Here is a 17,928-nt window from a genome sequence, read left to right on the forward strand (position 1 = left end):
AACGATTTATGCTATTTCAGTGAAAAACTCAGAATATACTGTTTCAGAAAAAGTTCATATGAGTTTAGAATAACAGATTATAATGTTTCATATCATTTCTCAAAAGCCTTCCGTAAAAGGAAAAATCTGAAGTCATTTCTGAAATCAGCATAAAAAAAAAAAACAAAAAAAAAAAAAACACCTATCAGGAACACTCAAAATTGTCCAAGGGACAAAACCTTGCTAACAGTGTGATCAGGGAACCTAGCACATATACACTGACTATGCAGCACACATACAGATTCATTGTTACATTGAAATTTACAATAAAGACTACACAAAAAAAAAAAAAAAATTATCAAAACATCTCAAAAATAGTTTAATTCTGTAACCAAATAGTTTCACAAAACAAGAAAAAAAAAATACACAAAATGACATTATACAGCATAAGGTTAATATAAAAGAGGATTTAAAGTGTCTAGTCTAGCAAGAGGTCCAAATGCGGTTCATGAATCTTCCCGCTTCTATTTAAAAGGTTGCGACATCCAAGAATCAATTAACTGTAGCAAAAGCCAGTGTGGTATAGATCAGGACTAAACTTCCAGGTCATAGGGGTAGCCGAGCCACAAGAGTTTTGTTATGGGCAAAAGGCATTTAGCCAATGGGTGTGGCAAGTTTTCCTGTAACCAAATGTGATCATCGTTGTTTCACTTGAAGACCCCCTTCACAATGCAAAGACTCATGCTGTAAAGGAAGCCACTTCAGCTTTATTAAAGAAAACAGACATATGCAAAAATATATATTTGAATAAATAAAGAACTCCAGGTGGGATTGAAAACCAATCTGCAGGGTTTGCAGTTAAAAATGTGAAGTCTATCATATATAATTTATAAAATAAACCAGTAAGTAAACTGCCCACTGAGGGTAAAACAGGTCAGTAAAACACCCATTTCTGCTTCGGCCTGTGAATGCTATTGCTCTTCAGATGGCTCTTCATCCACTAGAATGGAAAATAAATATGTTACAGTTACAAAGCGGAACAAGTTCTGATTGAATTCTGCAGGGCAAAGACTGTACTGTCACAAGGTTTTCTAATGATTACTTAAAGGGAAGGTGCCGCAATTTTATATAATTTGCAAAAAAAGAGTAAATAACAAAACATGTTTTTTCAGCAAACGTTGTACTAACTAGGATTTATGGGTTGTTTGTAATAATGTTTTAATGTAGCTACTGGGCGCTGCCATCTTGATTTGCAGATCTGTGGAGGACTCATACAGTCTGCAAATATGGCCGTCCCTGGACATAGAAGACAGTAGTCGGCTCCCGACCCTATCTCTTAACATTGCAGCCTCAGTAGCAGTGAACTGGGCACGCCCCTGTGGGCTGCACCATTCACTGCCTGCTGTAGGTGTGGCTGGGCGCCATTTTACTGTAGCCCAGTGCTATCTGCTGAGCTCCACTTACCCTCTATCACAGGACCACTTGTGGCATAACAGGTCCTGTGTTGTGAGGAGAGGCTGAAGATATGGAGAAGGTGGTCAGCAGAGGAGAGAACCGCTCACTGGAGCCGGAGGATGGAGAGTGGTGAGTGCGGGTGACTTTCATCTATGCTCCTCTGTTCTGCTTACTCCAGGCTCGGCCCTGTGCTTCCTGCTCTACTGTGTTCTTCTGCTCTGTCTCCGCCTCCTCACACACAGCCCCAGTGATCTCCGGTAATCTGACACCTTCCCTTTTATGACAGCTTTTATGGCCGTCTGAGGAGGACAGTGACATATACAGCCCATAGTCTAGTGTATAATTGGGGGGGGGGGCTGGAAGTTTCACCAGTGTGGGCATATCTGTAATACTGTCTAGTGTGAAAGTCTGCTGAGCCGTGTATCTAATCCTCCCCTGTGTGATACTGACTGCTGAGCTGTGTATCTAATCCTATCCTGTGTGTTACTGACTGCTGAGCCGTGTATCTAATCCTCTCCTGTGTGATACTGCCTGCTGAGCCGTGTATCTAATCCTCCCCTGTGTGTTACTGACTGCTGAGCCGTGTATCTAATCCTATTCTGTGTGATACTGACTGCTGAGCCGTGTATCTAATCCTCTCCTGTGTGATACTGACTGCTGAGCTGTGTATCTAATCCTATCTTGTGTGATACTGACTGCTGAGCCGTGTATCTAATCCTCTCCTGTGTGATACTGACTGCTGAGCCGTGTATCTAATCCTCTCCTGTGTGATACTGACTGCTGAGCTGTGTATCTAATCCTCTCCTGTGTGATACTGTCTGCTGAGCCGTGTATCTAATCCTCTCCTGTGTGATACTGACTGCTGAGCCGTGTATCTAATCCTATCCTGTATGATGCTGACTGCTGAGCCTTGTATCTAATCCTATCCCGTGTGATACTGCTCTCCTGAAATACTCTGTGCTGCTGTCACCCTGCTCCCAGGATCCTTGCTGCCTGCCATCCTCAGTGACCGAAGACCCCATTCCTCTCCTCAGATCCTGTCCTGGCGATGTGTGAAAGCGAGGCGACAGGGGCCTGATATATGGAGGAAGGAGCAGGGTGACAGCAGCACAGAGTATTTCAGGAGAGCAGTGTGCTGGTCTATGGGGGCACCCTGTTCGGTGCCAGGGATTGTACATAGAGCGCTGTGTTTTATACACATGGATGGACTGTCTGCTCCACAGAAATCCAGGAAACATTTCTGCTGATTGATGACCTGTTCTGATCCAGACTTTGCATGCAAAGACCGTCAGTAACTTTGCAGGCCCCATCAAAATGGCTGCTCACTGTGTTCCTAGACATCATCCTCTCTTTTCCCTTAGCAAACACCCAGAAGGGGAGGAGAGGAGTGACACTACACCCATGTCAGCAGACTCCGCCCATAATTACTGCAGGGCAGTAATGTGAGCTAGTTGCACTAGGTTTTTGTGCCAAACTTCAGTAGCTGCTCCCCCTAGTGTTAACAAGTGGAAATGCCAAACTTTTTAAAATTATTTTTCATATTTTACAAATTTAAAAACAAACGATAATCTTTTTTAAGAAAATGTAAACATTAATTCTTCACATTTTTTCAATTGCTGAAAAAAATTTTTTTGGATGACACCTTCCCTTTAAAGGGAACCTATCAGCAGGATTGTGAACAGTAACCTACTGTTGATGAAATCCATCTTGTGGTAGTTTAACCCCTTCCTGACATCCGACGGTATATCCCGACCATGGGACCTGGGCCCCTATGCCCATGGACGGGATAGTACGTCGGGCGCGATCAGCGGCGCCCACATGGTGAGCGCCGCTGATCGCGGCCGGGTGTCAGCTGATTATCACAGCTGACACCCGGCACAATGTGTCAGGGGCGGTCACGGACCGCCCCCGACACGTTAACCCCTTGCACACCGCGATCAAACATGATCGCGGTGTACCGGGAGTTAAAGGGAAGCATCGGCAGGGAGGGGGCTCCCTCCGTGCTTCCCTGAGCCCCCCACGGCAGCGCAATGTGCAGCGCTGCTGCGGGGGACTCCTTTCCTCCAGGCCCCCGAATCCAAGATGGCGACGGGGGCCTTCGGGGGCCTGAGGAAGCTGGCTTCCTCAGTGCCTGCAAAGCGCAGGCATGAGGAAGCCTTCTGCAGTGCCTGTGTCAGATCGCTGATCTGTCACAGTGATCTGTGATGTGACAGATCAGCGATCTGTCACAGGACAGTGATGTCCCACCTGGGACTATTTAATAAAGAAAAAAAAAAAAAAAAAAAAAAAAAAAAAAAAGTGTAAAAATAATAATAAAAAAAAAAAATTCGGCAAATAAATTAGAAAAAAAAAAAAAAATATTCCCCCAATAAATCCATTTTTTGGAAAAAATAAAAAAAAACAAAAAAACAATAGAAGTACACATATTAGGTATCGCCGCGTCCGTAACGACCCGCCCTATAAAACTGTCCCATTAGTTAACCCCTTTAGCGAACCCCTTAAAAAATAAAAATAAAAAACGAAGCAAAAAATAATGATTTATTATCATACTGCCAAACAAAAAGTGTAATAACGCGCGATCAAAAAGACGCATATAAATATCCATGGCACCGCTGAAAACGTCATCTTGTCCCGCAAAAAACGAGTCGCCACACAGCATCATCAGCGAAAAAATAAAAAAGTTATAGCTCGCAGAATAAAGCGATGCAAAAATAATTATTTTTTATATAAAATAGTTTTCATTGCATAAAACTGACAAAAACATAAAAAAACGACCTAAATGAGGTATCGCTGTAACCGTACTGACCCGAAGAATAAAACCGCTTTATCAATTTTACCGCACGCGGAATGGTGTAAACGCACCCCCCCAAAAGAAATTCATGAAACGCTGGTTTTTCTTCATTCTGCGTCCCAAAAATCGGAATAAAAAGCGATCAAAAAAATTTCACGTGCCCGAAAATGGTACCAATAAAAACGTCAACTCGTCCTGCAAAAAAATAAGACCTCACATGACCCGGTGGGTCAAAATACGGAAAAATTATAGCTCTCAATATGTGGTGATGCAAAAACTATTTTTACAATAAAAAGCGTCTTTTAGCGTGCGACAGCTGCCAAAAATAAAAACCGCCATAAATAGTAAATCAAACCCCCCGTTATCACCCCCTTAGTTAGGGAAAAATAATAAAATAAAAAAAATGTATTTATTTCCATTTTTCCATGAGGGTTAGGGCTAGGGGTGTGTTGGGGTAGGGCGAGGGTTAGGGCGAGGGGCATGTTGGGGTTCGGGTTGGAGTTAGAATTTGGGGTTTCCACTGTTTGGGCACATCAGGGGCTCTCCAAATGCAACATTGCGTCTGATCTCAATTCCAGCCAATTCTGAGTTGAAAAAGTCAAATGGTGCTCCTTCCCTTCCAAGCTCTGCCATGCGCCCAAACAGTGTTTTACCCCCACATGTAGGGTATCAGCCTACTCAGGACAAATTGCAAAACAATTTTTGGGGTCCAATTTCTCCTGTTACCCTTAGGAAAATAAAAAATTGGGGGCAAAAATATCATTTTTGTGGAAAAAAATGATTTTTTTATTTTCACGTCCGAGTGTTATAAACTTCTGTGAAACACTTGGGGGTTCAAAGTGCTCACCACACATCTAGATAAGTTCCGTGGGGGGTCTAGTGTCCAAAATGGGGTTACTTGTGGGGAGTTTCAATAGTTTAGGTACATCAGGGGCTCTCCAAACGCACATGACACCCGCAGACCATTCCATCAAAGTCTGCATTCCAAAACGTCACTACTTCCCTTCCGAGCCCCGACATGTGCCCATACAGTAGTTTTCTCCCACATATGGGGTATCAGCATACTCAGGACAAATTGGACAACAACTTTTGGGGTCCAATTTCTCCTGGTACCCTTGGGAAAATAAAAAAAATGGTGACTAAAAGATCATGTTTGTGGAAAAAATACGAATTTTTTTATTTTCACGCCCGGGCGTTATAAACTTCTGTGAAGCACTGGGGGGGGTCAAAGTGCTCACCACACATCTAGACAAGTTCCTTAGGGGGTCGTTTCCAAAATGGGGTCATTTGTGGGGGGTTTCCACAGTTTAGGTACTTCAGGGGTTTTCCAATCGCGACATGGTGTCCGATCTCAATTCCTGCCAAAAACGTCAAATGGCGCTGCTTCCCTTCCGAGCTCTGCCATGCGCCCAAATAGTGGTTTACCCCCACATGTGGGGTATCAGCGTACTCAGGACAAATTGCACAATAACTTTTAGGGTCCTGTTACCCTTGGGAAAATAAAAATTGGGGTGAAAAGATCATTTTTGTGGAAAAAATATGATTTTTTAATTGTACCGCTGTACGTTATAAACTTTTGTAAAGCCCTTGTGGGTTCAAAGTTCTCACCACATATCTAGATAAGTTCCTTGGGGGGTCTAGTTTCCAAAATGGGGTCACTTGTAGGGGGTTTCCACTGTTTAGGTACATCAGGGACTCTCCAAACGTGACATGGCGTCCAATCTGAATTCCAGCCAATTTTGCATTGAAAAAGTAAAACGGCGCTCCTTCCATTCTGAGCTCTGCCATGCGCCGAAACAGTCGTTCCCCCCCACATATCAGGTATCTGCGTACTCAGGACAAATCGCACAATAACTTTTGCAGTCCAATTTCTCCTGTTACCCTTGGTAAAATAAAAAAAATTGAACCTGAATTATTTTTTTATGAAAAAAAGTTAGATGTTCATTTTTTTTAAATATTCAAAAAAATTCCTGTGACGCACCTAAAGGGTTAATAAACTTCTTGAATGTGGTTTTGAGCACCTTAAGGGGTGCAGTTTTTAGAATGGTGTCACTTTTGGGTAATTTCTATCATATAGACCCCTCAAAGTGGCTTCAAATGTGATGTGGTCCTAAAAATAAAATGGTGTTGTAAAAATGAGAAATCGCTGGTCAACTTTTAACCCTTATAACTTCCTAACAAAAAAAAATTTTGGTTCCAAAATTGTGCTGATGTAAAGTAAACATGTGGGAAATGTTAGTAAGGCTGGTTTCACATTAGCGCTTTTTAAGCGCACGCACGGCCGGGGGTAGCTCCGCCCGCGAGCCGGCTCTCTGCCCGGCGTGCCCGCCCCTTGCTTGTAGCGCCGCCTCCTAGCGCACAGCGGCGCCTGCGATCGGCGCACCCTATCTTTAGCATAGGGTGCGCAGATCGTGTGCAGGCCGTGCGCTAGTTGCGCTTTGACCTGCGCTGCGCACTTTTGACGGTGCGCCGTGCGCGCCAAAATCATACTTTTCAGATTTTGGCGCGCACGGCGCACCGTCAAAAGTGCGCAGCGCAGGTCAAAGCGCAAGGCCAGCGCACGATCTGCGCACCCTATGCTAAAGATAGGGTGCGCCGATCGCAGGTGCGCTAGGAGGTGGCGCTACAAGCAAGGGGCGGGCACGCCGGGCAGAGAGCCGGCTCGGGGGCGGAGCTACCCCCGGCCGTGCGTGCGCTTAAAAAGCACTAATGTGAAACCAGCCTTATCAAGTTTTTTGTGTGCCGTATCTCTGTGATTTAAGGGCATAAAAATTCAAAGTTGGAAAATTGCGAAATTTTCAAAATTTTCGCCAAATTTCCGTTTTTCTCACAAATAAACGCAAGTTATTTGAAAGAAATTTTACCACTAATATGAAGTACAATATGTCACGAGAAAACAATGTCAGAATCACCGGGATCCATGGAAGCGTTCCAGAGTTATGACCTCATAAAGTGGTCAGAATTGTAAAAATTGGCCCGGTCATGAACGTGCAAACCACCCTTGGGGGTGAAGGGGTTAATCTTTATTCGTAATTTTCAGTTAATATGCTCGTGCTCTGGAGCGCCTGGGTGTGGTGCTCTGCTTAGCTATTTATACCGATAGGGGGCAGGTCACTGAGGGATCAGTGACCTGTCAGAAGCCTTTTTTACATACTGAATATAATATGTATTGACGAGAAAAAAAATATATATAACTGTGGTACTGCCGATTGCAGGATGCGTCTGCTGAGAACTGCATCCGCAGATGCCTGAGAATGAATTTGGTAATGTTTTGTAAAAGTATGCAGACTGGGCCAAGTCGCAGCCTTGCAGACCTGTTCTGCCAAGGCCTGGTGCCGAATGGCCAAGAGGTGCCCACTGAGCGGTTAGAGTGTGCCTTAATCACTACTGGGACAGGCGCGTTCCTGACACGGTAGGATTCCTAAATTGCCAAGCGAATCCACCTGGCTAGCGTTGCTTTTGAAGCGCCTAGACCCTTCCTATGCCCCTCTGGAAGTATGAACAGGGCATCTGACTTGCGGAAGGGAGCCGTCCGCGAGATGTACCGTCTCAGCGCCCTAACCACATCCAGGGTGTGGAGGGCCTTCTCAATGCGATGGACTGGTGCCGGACAGAAGGAAGGCAAAACAATTTCCTCGTTGAGATGGAAAGAGGATACGACTTTGGGCAGGAAGGACGGGGACGTCCTGAGAACTGCCTTGTCCTGATGATAGTTCTGGAACGGACGGTGGCAGGACAGGTCTGCCAATTCCAAAACTTGTCTGATTGACGCAATTGCCACTAGAAAGACCACCTTCCAAGAGAGGACAGTCAGTGGCACGTCCTGCAGCAATTCGAAAGGAGCCTCCTGTAAGGCCCCGAGAACCAGGTTAAGGTCCCATGACTCCAATGGCCTTCTATACGGAGGCGCCATATGGGAGACTCCCTGAATGAACGTTTTGACCTGAAGTTTGGTGGCAATTTTGTGTTGGAATAGCACTGACAAGGCCGAAATCTGGCCCTTGAGCCAGCTAAGCGCGAGGCCTGACTTTAAACCGGATTGAAGGAATTCCAATATGGCCGGAATGGAAAACACCAGAGGGGATCGACCATGATCTTTGCACGATGAAAAGAAGGTTTTCCAGGTGCGGTGATAGATGCGCATGGACACAGGCTTCCTAGCACTAATCATGGTGGAAATCACGTCGTGAGAGAACCCAGCCTGTGCTAAAATCCAGGATTCAACGGCCACGCTGTCAAAGACAGGGCCCCGGAGTTCTGGTGGTAAAGCGGACCCTGAGAGTGTAGGTCCATGCGATCTGGAAGTCACCAGGGGACGTCAGCGACCAGTTGCATCAGTTCTGCATACCATGCCCGGCACGGCCAATCTGGCGCGACTAGGGGGGGTGTGAGATGTACGGGAGCCGGAACCGGTGCCACGACAGAACTAGGGCGTCCGCTCCGATGGCGCATGGATAGCACAATGAATCGAGGGACCTTGTTTAGTCTTGAGGCCATGAGCTCAACATCCGGAGTCCCCCAACGATGACATCTGCTGAAAGACTTCCGGATGAAGAGATCTGCCGCCCAATTCTCTACGCCCGGGATGTGGATTGCTGAGATGGGCAAATGGTTGGTCTTGGCCCAATAGAGGATGTGACTCACTTCGTGCATGGCCATCCTACTCCGGGAACCAGGGCTGTGGAGTCGGAGTCGTAGTTAGTTTTGGTTGGAGTCGGAAGAAATGTACCGACTCCGACTTTAAAAAAAATGTATTAATATTTCATAATTGAACTTTCATATGAATTTTATAAATGTTACTCAAATATATATGTTCTGTCAAACTATGAACAACAGTGATAAGCAGTTCTGCTGGAGATAGAGACATTTCTTACTTCTTGTGTGTCACTGTTCTCCACTGCCCTTATCTAATCTTATACTTGGTTAACCTCATGCTGCCCCAACCCCCCTACTTACAATGTATGAAACTGAAAGTGAAAATGTGTTGCAAATTCTTAGTAGTAAAGCTCCTCCTCTAGACTAGATCATACTAGGTGTGCGTCTTCCAAGCATCTCACAGCTGCCTGCTACTCAGAAGAGGAAGACTGTAAGAAGTATTATCCTTTCAACAAACTTTGCATCAGTTAACTGTGAGTACATGAGGAATAATAACAGTATTACTGACCACTATATCAGTTGTACGACCTGCCAATAATTTTGTACAATTGTTTTTAGGAAAAACAATTGTCATTTGGATTGTGAATGCAGAATTAAAAACCTGAGAATGCCAAAGCAGCATCACATTAAATCAGCTGTATTTGAACATTTCACCATCACTCAAGATAGAAAACATTATGTCTGTCAGTGTATGACAAATGATCCAGACGAAAACAAATGCTGTGAAGCCAAGATGAGTGCATATTCAGGCAAAGATAAAAATGCTCCTACCAGAGCTTCTAATCTAAAGAGACATTTACAGCGCTTTCATCCAGAAGTACTGAAAGCAGTGGATGAGAAAGACTGCATCCAAACCAATGAACCAGTGCCCAGCTCTTCCAGCCAAACAAAGGAGCAGAGAACTTTGCAGCCATCAGTTGCAAGATATTTTGTCAGTGACAAAGTTACTGTGACAATGACAGTAGATACATTTAAAAAACAGATCATAGAGCTTGTTGTAAAGGATAGTGTGCCTATTTCATTATTTTCACGACCAGCTTTTGTGTGTCTGAATGGGGAAATGGCCCGCAAGCTTGGTGTTTCTCTGGAGAGAGAGAGTATTAGAAAATTAGTAATCGAAGAAGCTTTTAAACAAAAGGAAGAACTTAAAAAAACTCTCAAGGGACGCTTTCTGTTTCTTAAAATGGATGCCTGCACACGTCACAGAGTGAACTATTTTGCCATCAATGTCCGATTTGTTTGTGACAAAAATGAAATAGTTACCAAGACATTGGCAGTAAGACACCAAAACTCATCACACCAGTGAGTTTCTCCAGGTCTTGGTGGAAAAGGTTCTACAAGACTATGAACTTAAAAAAGAGCAAGTTCTTTCTGTCATAACTGACAATGCTTCAAATATGATAAGTACTATTAAGCTAATGAATGAGAGTAATGATGGTGACCAGCAGCTAGAAGAACATTCTGGGTCCACAGACACAGAAATGTTTGAAATAGAGGAACACAGTATTGTAACTGAGGAGCAAACTGAAGTTGCTTCAGATGAACAGCAACATGATAGTTTAGAAGATCTTGTTGAAACTGTGTCAATATGTTCTTTCATTCATCACATGTGCTGTGTTGTGCATACGCTACAGCTGGCTATAAGAGACAGTCTGCAAGAAGGACATGCTGCTGCACTGATTGGCAAGGTGAGAAAATTGGCTACTGTTGCCAGAACCCCTAAAGTTGACTCAATTTTGAAGAGACGTGCTGGAAAAGGGGCAATTATTGATCAAGCCACACGATGGGGCAGTACTTACTTAATGATTCAGCGCTTGGTTGAACTGAAAACCTTTCTTGTAGACATGGCTAACCCTCAACTGACGCTAAATGAAAGTCAGTGGAATCAGGTGACTGAGCTGGAAAAATTGCTAGAGCACCCATTTACAGTGACTAAAAAATTACAAGCAGAGGACTTAACTCCAGGTATTTTCTTAAAGGAGTGGAAGAACCTGATGTTTCGCCTGTCCCAAAGAGGAGGGTTAATTGCAAGTGGCATTGCTACATCAATGAAACAGAGAGAGGAGCTACTATTACAAAATAACATTCTTTTGGCAGCTGTTTATGTAGACCCAATGCATCGGATTCTTCTAGATGATCAACAGCTAAGTAAAGGAAAAGAAGCTCTGTTTGAAATAGCAGTAAGGATGAAAGGGTTGCAGAACAGTCAGGAGGAACAAGAAGAATTTGGTCGTCCTGCCACATCTTCACCCTCATCATCAACTGATGAAGAATTTAATTTTGAAAAATATTTGGATCGCAAGGACCGTGCAAAGCGTTCCCGCATAGAAGAGTCATCCCCATCAAGGAACACAGCCAGTACATTTCAGCAGAATTTTTCATGTGCACTAAAAGAAATTGAGAAATTTGACCGTTCATCAAAAATAACAGTGCAACAAGCGATTCCTCTGTATCCTGACATTGTCAGAGATGTTGCCCGAGTGGTTACTGCTTTGCCACCAACACAAGTTAGTGTAGAGAGGTTGTTCTCTGCTCTCAAAATAATTAGATCAGATTTGAGGGCATCCATGAAGGAGGATCTGACAGAGGCAATACTTTTTCTGAGGACAAATTTATAGATTTCTTCTTATTAACTGCATAAGTGTTTATTGCATATTTACTTAGAGTTTAGTTAAGTTTATAAAAGTTATTTGCTACATTCTAATTGTATTCTAATGTAGTTTTTTCTCTAAGTGGTCTGATTACTTATATGATGGTGAGAAACTGAATAAGCACGATGTTTAATATTTTACAACAGTAAATTTGTTGTTATGAATTGGCCATTTATGAAGGAGTCAGAGTCAGAGTCAGAGCCTGATAAAATCCAGGAGTCGGAGTCGCAACTGTGGCTTACCGACTCCACAGCCCTGCCGGGAACCTCCCTGGAGGTTGATATACGCTACAGCCATAGCGTTGTCGGATTGGATCCGGATGTTGTGACCTGCGAGGAGATGGTGGAAACTCCGTAGAGCTAGCCTGATCGCACGTATCTCCAAGATGTTGATGGGGAGACGCGAGTCTCGAGTTGACCAACGACCCTGTGCCGTGTGGTGACGAAACACTGCACCCCAGCCCAGAAGATTTGTGTCGGTGGTTACTAACGACCATCTTAGGCTAGTTTCACACTAGCGTTTGAGCGCAGCGACGGCCTGTGCACGGCCGCCGCTAAGCCCCACCCCGTCGCGCCTCCTCCGGTAGCTCCGCCTACCGGCGCATGACGCTGCATGCGCCCTGCGTCCCCTATCTTTATCACTGGGGGCGCAGGCCGTGCGCAGTATGCGTTTGGCGGCGCATGCGTCCTTTTAACGGTGCGCCGACCTGCGCCAAACGCAACCTGCTGCAGTTTGGTTGCGCCGGCGCACCGTCAAAAAGGCGCATGCACCGCCAAACGCATACTGCGCAAGGCCTGCACCCCCAGTGATAAAGATAGGGGACGCAGGGCGCATGCAGTGTCATGCGCCGGTAGGCGGAGCTACAGGCAGAGGCGCGGCAGGGGGCGGGGCTTAGCGGCGGCCGTGCGCAGGCCGTCGCTGCGCTCAAAAACGCTAGTGTGAAACTAGCCTTACTGGGAGAAAAGACCTCCCTTGACTCAGGGAGGACTTCAGTGTTCACCACTTGAGGGCTTGTCTGGCCCGCAGGGACAGAACAAACCGACGGTCCAGGGAGAACAGGTTCTTGTCCCAGGCTAACAGCAACGCGTGTTGTAAGGGATGGAGATGGAACTGTGCGAATGGAACTGCTTCCATCGCTGCCACCATCTTTCCGAGAACTCTCATGCTAAAACGAATGGAGTGATAAACCGGTCGGGAAAGAGTCTGTGCTGCCTGTTGTAAGGCTTGGGTCTTTTCTGGAGGGAGAATGACCAACCTGTGGGAAGTGTCCAAGATCATTCCTAAAATGGAAATCTGCTGGGCCAGTTTTGGGAAAGACTTTTCGAAGTTTATCTTCCAGCCCAGGCGAGAAAGTGTATTTACTGTTATATCCACGGATTCCTTGCAGGCTGGAAAGGACGGACCCTTGATGAGCAGGTCCGTCCAGATACGGTAACACCACCACTCGCCGAGAGTGGAGAATGGCCATGACAGCCGCCATGACCTTGGTAAAGACCCTGGGGGCGGTGGCGAGTCCGAAGGGCAAGGCAACAAACTGGAAGAGTTCCTCATGAATTGCAAAAACGCAGGAACTGCTAGTGGGACGGGCAGATCGGAATGTGAAGGTAAGCGTCCTTGATGTCGATGGATACTAGGAACTCAAACTCTTCTTTTTCCATGGAAGCGACAACTGATCGGAGAGATTCCATTCGGAATCGCCGTACCTCGACAAACTGAACAGTTGGGTTGCATCATCCGGTCCTTCTTTGGAACCACAAAAAGGTTTGAATAAAAACCCCTGAACCTTTCGTGATGATGGCCCGGAATTATTACTCCGACCCTTTGCAGAGCCTGAACAGCCCGAAGGAAGGCTCTTGTCTTTTTCTTGGGGGGGAACGAAAATTCTATCTTGTATCCGGAGGACACCAGCTCCCTGACCCACTTGTCGTGGACTACCGTGAGCCAGGTGTAACTGAAGGAAAGTAGACGACCGCCTACTTTGTCGGTGTCTGCCGGATACCGCAACAAGTCATTGTGTAGAATGACTGGTCTGGCTAGATCCAGATGCCCTTGGCTTCCAAGAGCGGTTAGGTCTGTATGAGACCTGGGAGCCTCTGTCTCCGCGCGGGGACCGACTTGATCCAGAAGAGAAGGTAGTGGAGGACCAACCGGAATTGTTGTGAGAAGGTCGAAAACGCGTCGGCTGTTGGCTCCGAAACGGCCAAACAGCCTTTTGTGGAGGAAGGAATTTACTCTTTTCCCCGGTAGTATCAGAAATGAGCTGGTCCAGTTTCTCTCCAAAAAGACGACCAGTCTGATAGGGCAGGGAAATCAACGATCTTTTAGATGTGGCATCAGCCCACCAGTCGCAGAGCCATAGAGCTCTTCTAATGGAGATTGCATTAGCGGCAGTTTGAGCAGCGCAATTGGCGGCATCCAAAGAAGCGTCTACTACAAAGTCTGCTGCGTGAATTATCAGCCTGGTGACCCTGGGTGCCTCCGGAGGAAGATTGGTACCCTGGAAGGCAGTAATTAAGACTTCTGCCCAAGCGGCCATTGCCCTAGTGACCCAAGTCACCGCGAAGGATGGAAAAAGCGCCGCTTCTGAAGCTTCAAAAACTGAGCGGGCAAGGTAGTCAATTTGACGATCGGAGGGGTTTCTGATTGAGGATGTTAGGCGTCGGATTTCTGCGTTTGCTCTGCAGGGATCCAGACCCTCACATTCTGCAGTCTCCTGCTGTTTATCTACTGCAGAGGAGATTCCCTTGCAACAAATCTCTCCTGAGGCTAAAGGGGGTTTTACACATAGCGATATCGCTATAACGTCACCGATTTTATGACGTTATAGCGATATTGCTAGTAATATCGCTATGTGTGATACTTACCTCCGACCGGCTCCCCCGCTGGTTATCGCTGATCGCGCGAGAATGTCCGGCTCCATTTCTCGTCGTCTGCTTCCTGCTGGGGCTTCCTGCTGTGACGACGAGCGACGCGTGGAGGCGGGCGGAAGGACGTCTTCATCGCTGTGTGTGAAAGGTGAGTATCGTGCGCTGCGTCGCTGCTGCATCGCTGTGAGGTCTGTGTGAAAGCTCACTAGCGATCATTTAGCGATGCACCAGTGGTCCTGACCGGGTCAGATCGCTGGTGCATCGCTAAATGTTGAAGGGCCTTAAGTCCTTCTGTCCTCCTACTGAGCATGCTCATGGGACGATCTCCCATTGGAGATCAGGAGTCATGTGCTCAGGTCCCGCTCCAGATCTCATTTGTCCATCTCAGAGACCTGGAAGCTTGCGGAAGGTCCTGGCTGCTATAAAAGGCGCGCATGGTTGTTCCACCATGCACTAGTAAACTTACTTGCTGCTGTGTGTATGAGGAAGGATGTATGATTCTGGTGAATGACTCCTTATAAAACCCCTTCCCTCTGATATTACGTATGTGGTTAGGGACAGAGTTTAGAATCAGTGCCAGCGCTCCTCTGCTGCAACATCCACAGCTGCTAGCGTCCGATATTGCGCTTGCGCCTTAGCCTTGTCGATTAGCGGCAGTGTCCAGGCCGCGCTGCAGTAGCAGCCCCACTTTGCGTCCGCAGCTGCGACGCCGCACACATGGTAGGTCTAGACAGACGTAGTGCCGCCGTCTTGCGCTACTCCTGTGACCTGATACCGTGTGTGTATTTATACTGAGTACTGTGACCTCAACAGGCTCAGTCTTTTGTATTTGTATTTATTAGGCATTCGTGTGACTTAACAGAGATTGCTCTGCACACCTGGGTGACGTTTAACCCTGTGCGCATTACCGCCATATTGCTCCTGCCACCACTTAGCAGCGGTTATATCACCTACTGCATGGTGGACCCTGAGCGGCGAACGCACCTTATTATTTAGTGCGTTCTGCCGTTCCTAACAGAGGAGCCCTCAGCGACGGATAGGAGCGTTTTAGAAGCGAGACGCGATACAGGAGAGTCCACCAAAGGGGACTGTAACCAATCCTTCATTAGGTCTGGAGCAAAAGGGTATTTAGTCTCCGTAGACACTTGCCCTGTGAACCGCTTATGTGGCCGATACCTGGGTTTCTGGACAATGTCCTTAAACTCCGGATGGCTGGCAAATAACCCGCGTACACGTTTGGTCCTCTTAAATGAGATAGCGTGTGCTGGAGCGGGAATATTTTCCTCATCCAACTCCAGAATCCTGTTGACTGATTCTATAAGACATTCAAGCGACTCTTGGTCAGTTGGAGCAGGGTTCTCCAACTCCAGTCTTCATGGCCCACCAACAGGTCATGTTTTTTGGATTTCCTTAGTATTGCCCAGAGGTGATAATTGCATCACCTGTACAATACAAGGGAAATCCTGAAAACATGACCTGTTGGTGGGCCTTGAGGACTGGAGTTGGGGAACTCTGAGTTGGAGGATTCTGAGGGGCTGACGTGTCAGATTCTAATTCAGAGTTGTGCTCGCTGTGAATAGGAGAGGGAGAGCGATAGACAGGACTCGCCAGTGCTGAAGCGCAAGCGTGACTAGGGGACGCATCATGGGTCCGCTTTCTAGCCTGACCATCCCTTGAGCGAGTACGGCCCCAGCTGGTGGACGGTTCCCCGCCGTCATCAGAGCCCTGCTCAGGCGGTAAAGATGCTTTCTGACTTAGAGGCTTCCTGGAGGGAGTCTATGGCCTGGGTCAGTGACTCCACCGACCGTGACAGGGACGCAGCCCACTCAGGGGGGACTAAACGCAGGAAGCCCCGCAGCAGCGGCGGCGAGGGGCATTTGAGCGCAGGCCAGGTCGCAGTCCATGCATAACAGATTAGTCTGGGCACGGCAGTCTTGCACATCGTACACACGGTAAAAAAAAACAGTGTGCTTCTTAGCAGCCCGTTTAGCCTCCTTAGATTGAGACATAGCACTCCTGAAAGGGTAAAGGCAGATTCTGGTCTGCAGCTGCAGGGAATGTGCCAGGAAGGGCTTAAGCTTTGTTCTGAGGGCAGATGCAGCTTACCCTGATCCTGTGCTGTGTCCCCGGGAGGAATAGCATTGGCCCTGTGGTGTCACCCAGTAGCCAGCAGAGTGCACGCCTCACAGCCTATTTCCAGAGCAGGCTGAGGTAAATTTCATGGCCCCCCGAGACTAGGATTGCACCTCTCGTATGAGACAAGAGGTGCCAAGGAGGGGGGCGGCGGCGCTATTCAAATTGCGGCCTAGTAGGCCGGAAAAGCCGGGGACTAAATTTTTGACCTACCCGCAGTAAACGCCAAGAGCTGGGGGGGGGGGGGGGGGGGGGCCGCGATGGGGCGCCGGAGCACTGCTGCTGAGACAAAGTCAGCGCCTCTCCCGGGGACCAGGACCCGACCCCTAACCACTACTCTAGTGCTCAGGCCTGCCGTCGCTGTCCTGGCCATCCATGCAGGTCTTCTCATCCTCCTGGGCTGAAGTAGCAGAGCTGGAGGAGTTCTTAACCCCTTTCTAACATCAGACGTACTATCCCGTCCATGGGACCCGGGCCCCTATGCCCATGGACGGGATAGTACGTCTAGCGCGATCAGCGGCGCCCACGTGGTGAGCGCCGCTGATCGTGGCCGGGTGTCAGCTGATTATCACAGCTGACACCTGGCACAATGTGTCAGGGGCGGTCACGGACCTTCCCCGACACGTTAACCCCTTGCACACCGCGATCAAACATGATCGCGGTGTACCGGGGGTTAAAGGGAAGCATCGGCAGGGAGGGGGCTCCCTCCGTGCTTCCCTGAGCCACCCACGGCAGCGCAATGTGCAGCGCTGCTGCTGGGGGCTCCTTCCCTGCAGGCCCCCAAATCCAAGATGGTGACGGGGGCCTGCAGGGAGCTGACTTCCTCAGTGCCTGCAAAGCGCAGGCATGAGGAAGTCTGCAGCAGTGCCTGTGACAGATCGCTGATCTGTCACAGTGATCTGTGATGTGACAGATCAGTGGTCACAGGACAGTGATGTCCCACCTGGGACTATGTAATAAAGTTAAGAAAAAAAAAAAACAAACAAAAAAAAAAAAACACAACAATAAAAGTACACATATTAGGTTTCGCCGCGTCCGTAACGACCTGCCCTATAAAACTGTCCCATTAGTTAACCCCTTTAGCGAGCCCCTTAAAAAATAAAAAAGGCAAAAAAAATAATGATTTATTATCACACCGCCAAAAAGTGTAATAACGTGCGATCAAAAAGACGCATATAAATATCCATGGCACCGCTGAAAACGTCATCTTGTCCCGCAAAAAACGAGCTGCCATACAGCATCATGAGTGAAAAAATAAAAAAGTTATAGCTCGCAGAATAAAGCGATACAAAAATAATTTATATAAAATAGTTTTCATTGCATAAAACCGACAAAACAAAAAAAAGACCTAAATGAGGTATCGCTGTAACCGTACTGACCCGAAGAATAAAACCGC

At 47.1% G+C, this 17,928-nt stretch overlaps 1 protein-coding gene across 1 annotated transcript in view; it reads right to left on the reverse strand.

The window, feature by feature from the left end:
- Positions 1-334: 334 nt before the first annotated feature.
- The window catches only part of LOC141080395 (ubiquitin-conjugating enzyme E2 G1-like), a 49,238-nt gene continuing 31,644 nt past the window's right edge, over positions 335-17,928 (reverse strand). The window contains exon 6 of the mRNA XM_073565579.1: positions 335-979. The gene's annotated coding sequence lies outside the window, so the exon portion shown is untranslated. The remainder of the gene's footprint in view (positions 980-17,928) is intronic.

The sequence above is a fragment of the Dendrobates tinctorius genome, unplaced genomic scaffold (assembly GCF_039654945.1).
Source record: "Dendrobates tinctorius isolate UK_male_01 unplaced genomic scaffold, ASM3965494v1 ptg000003l, whole genome shotgun sequence".
NCBI lineage: Eukaryota > Metazoa > Chordata > Amphibia > Anura > Dendrobatidae > Dendrobates > Dendrobates tinctorius.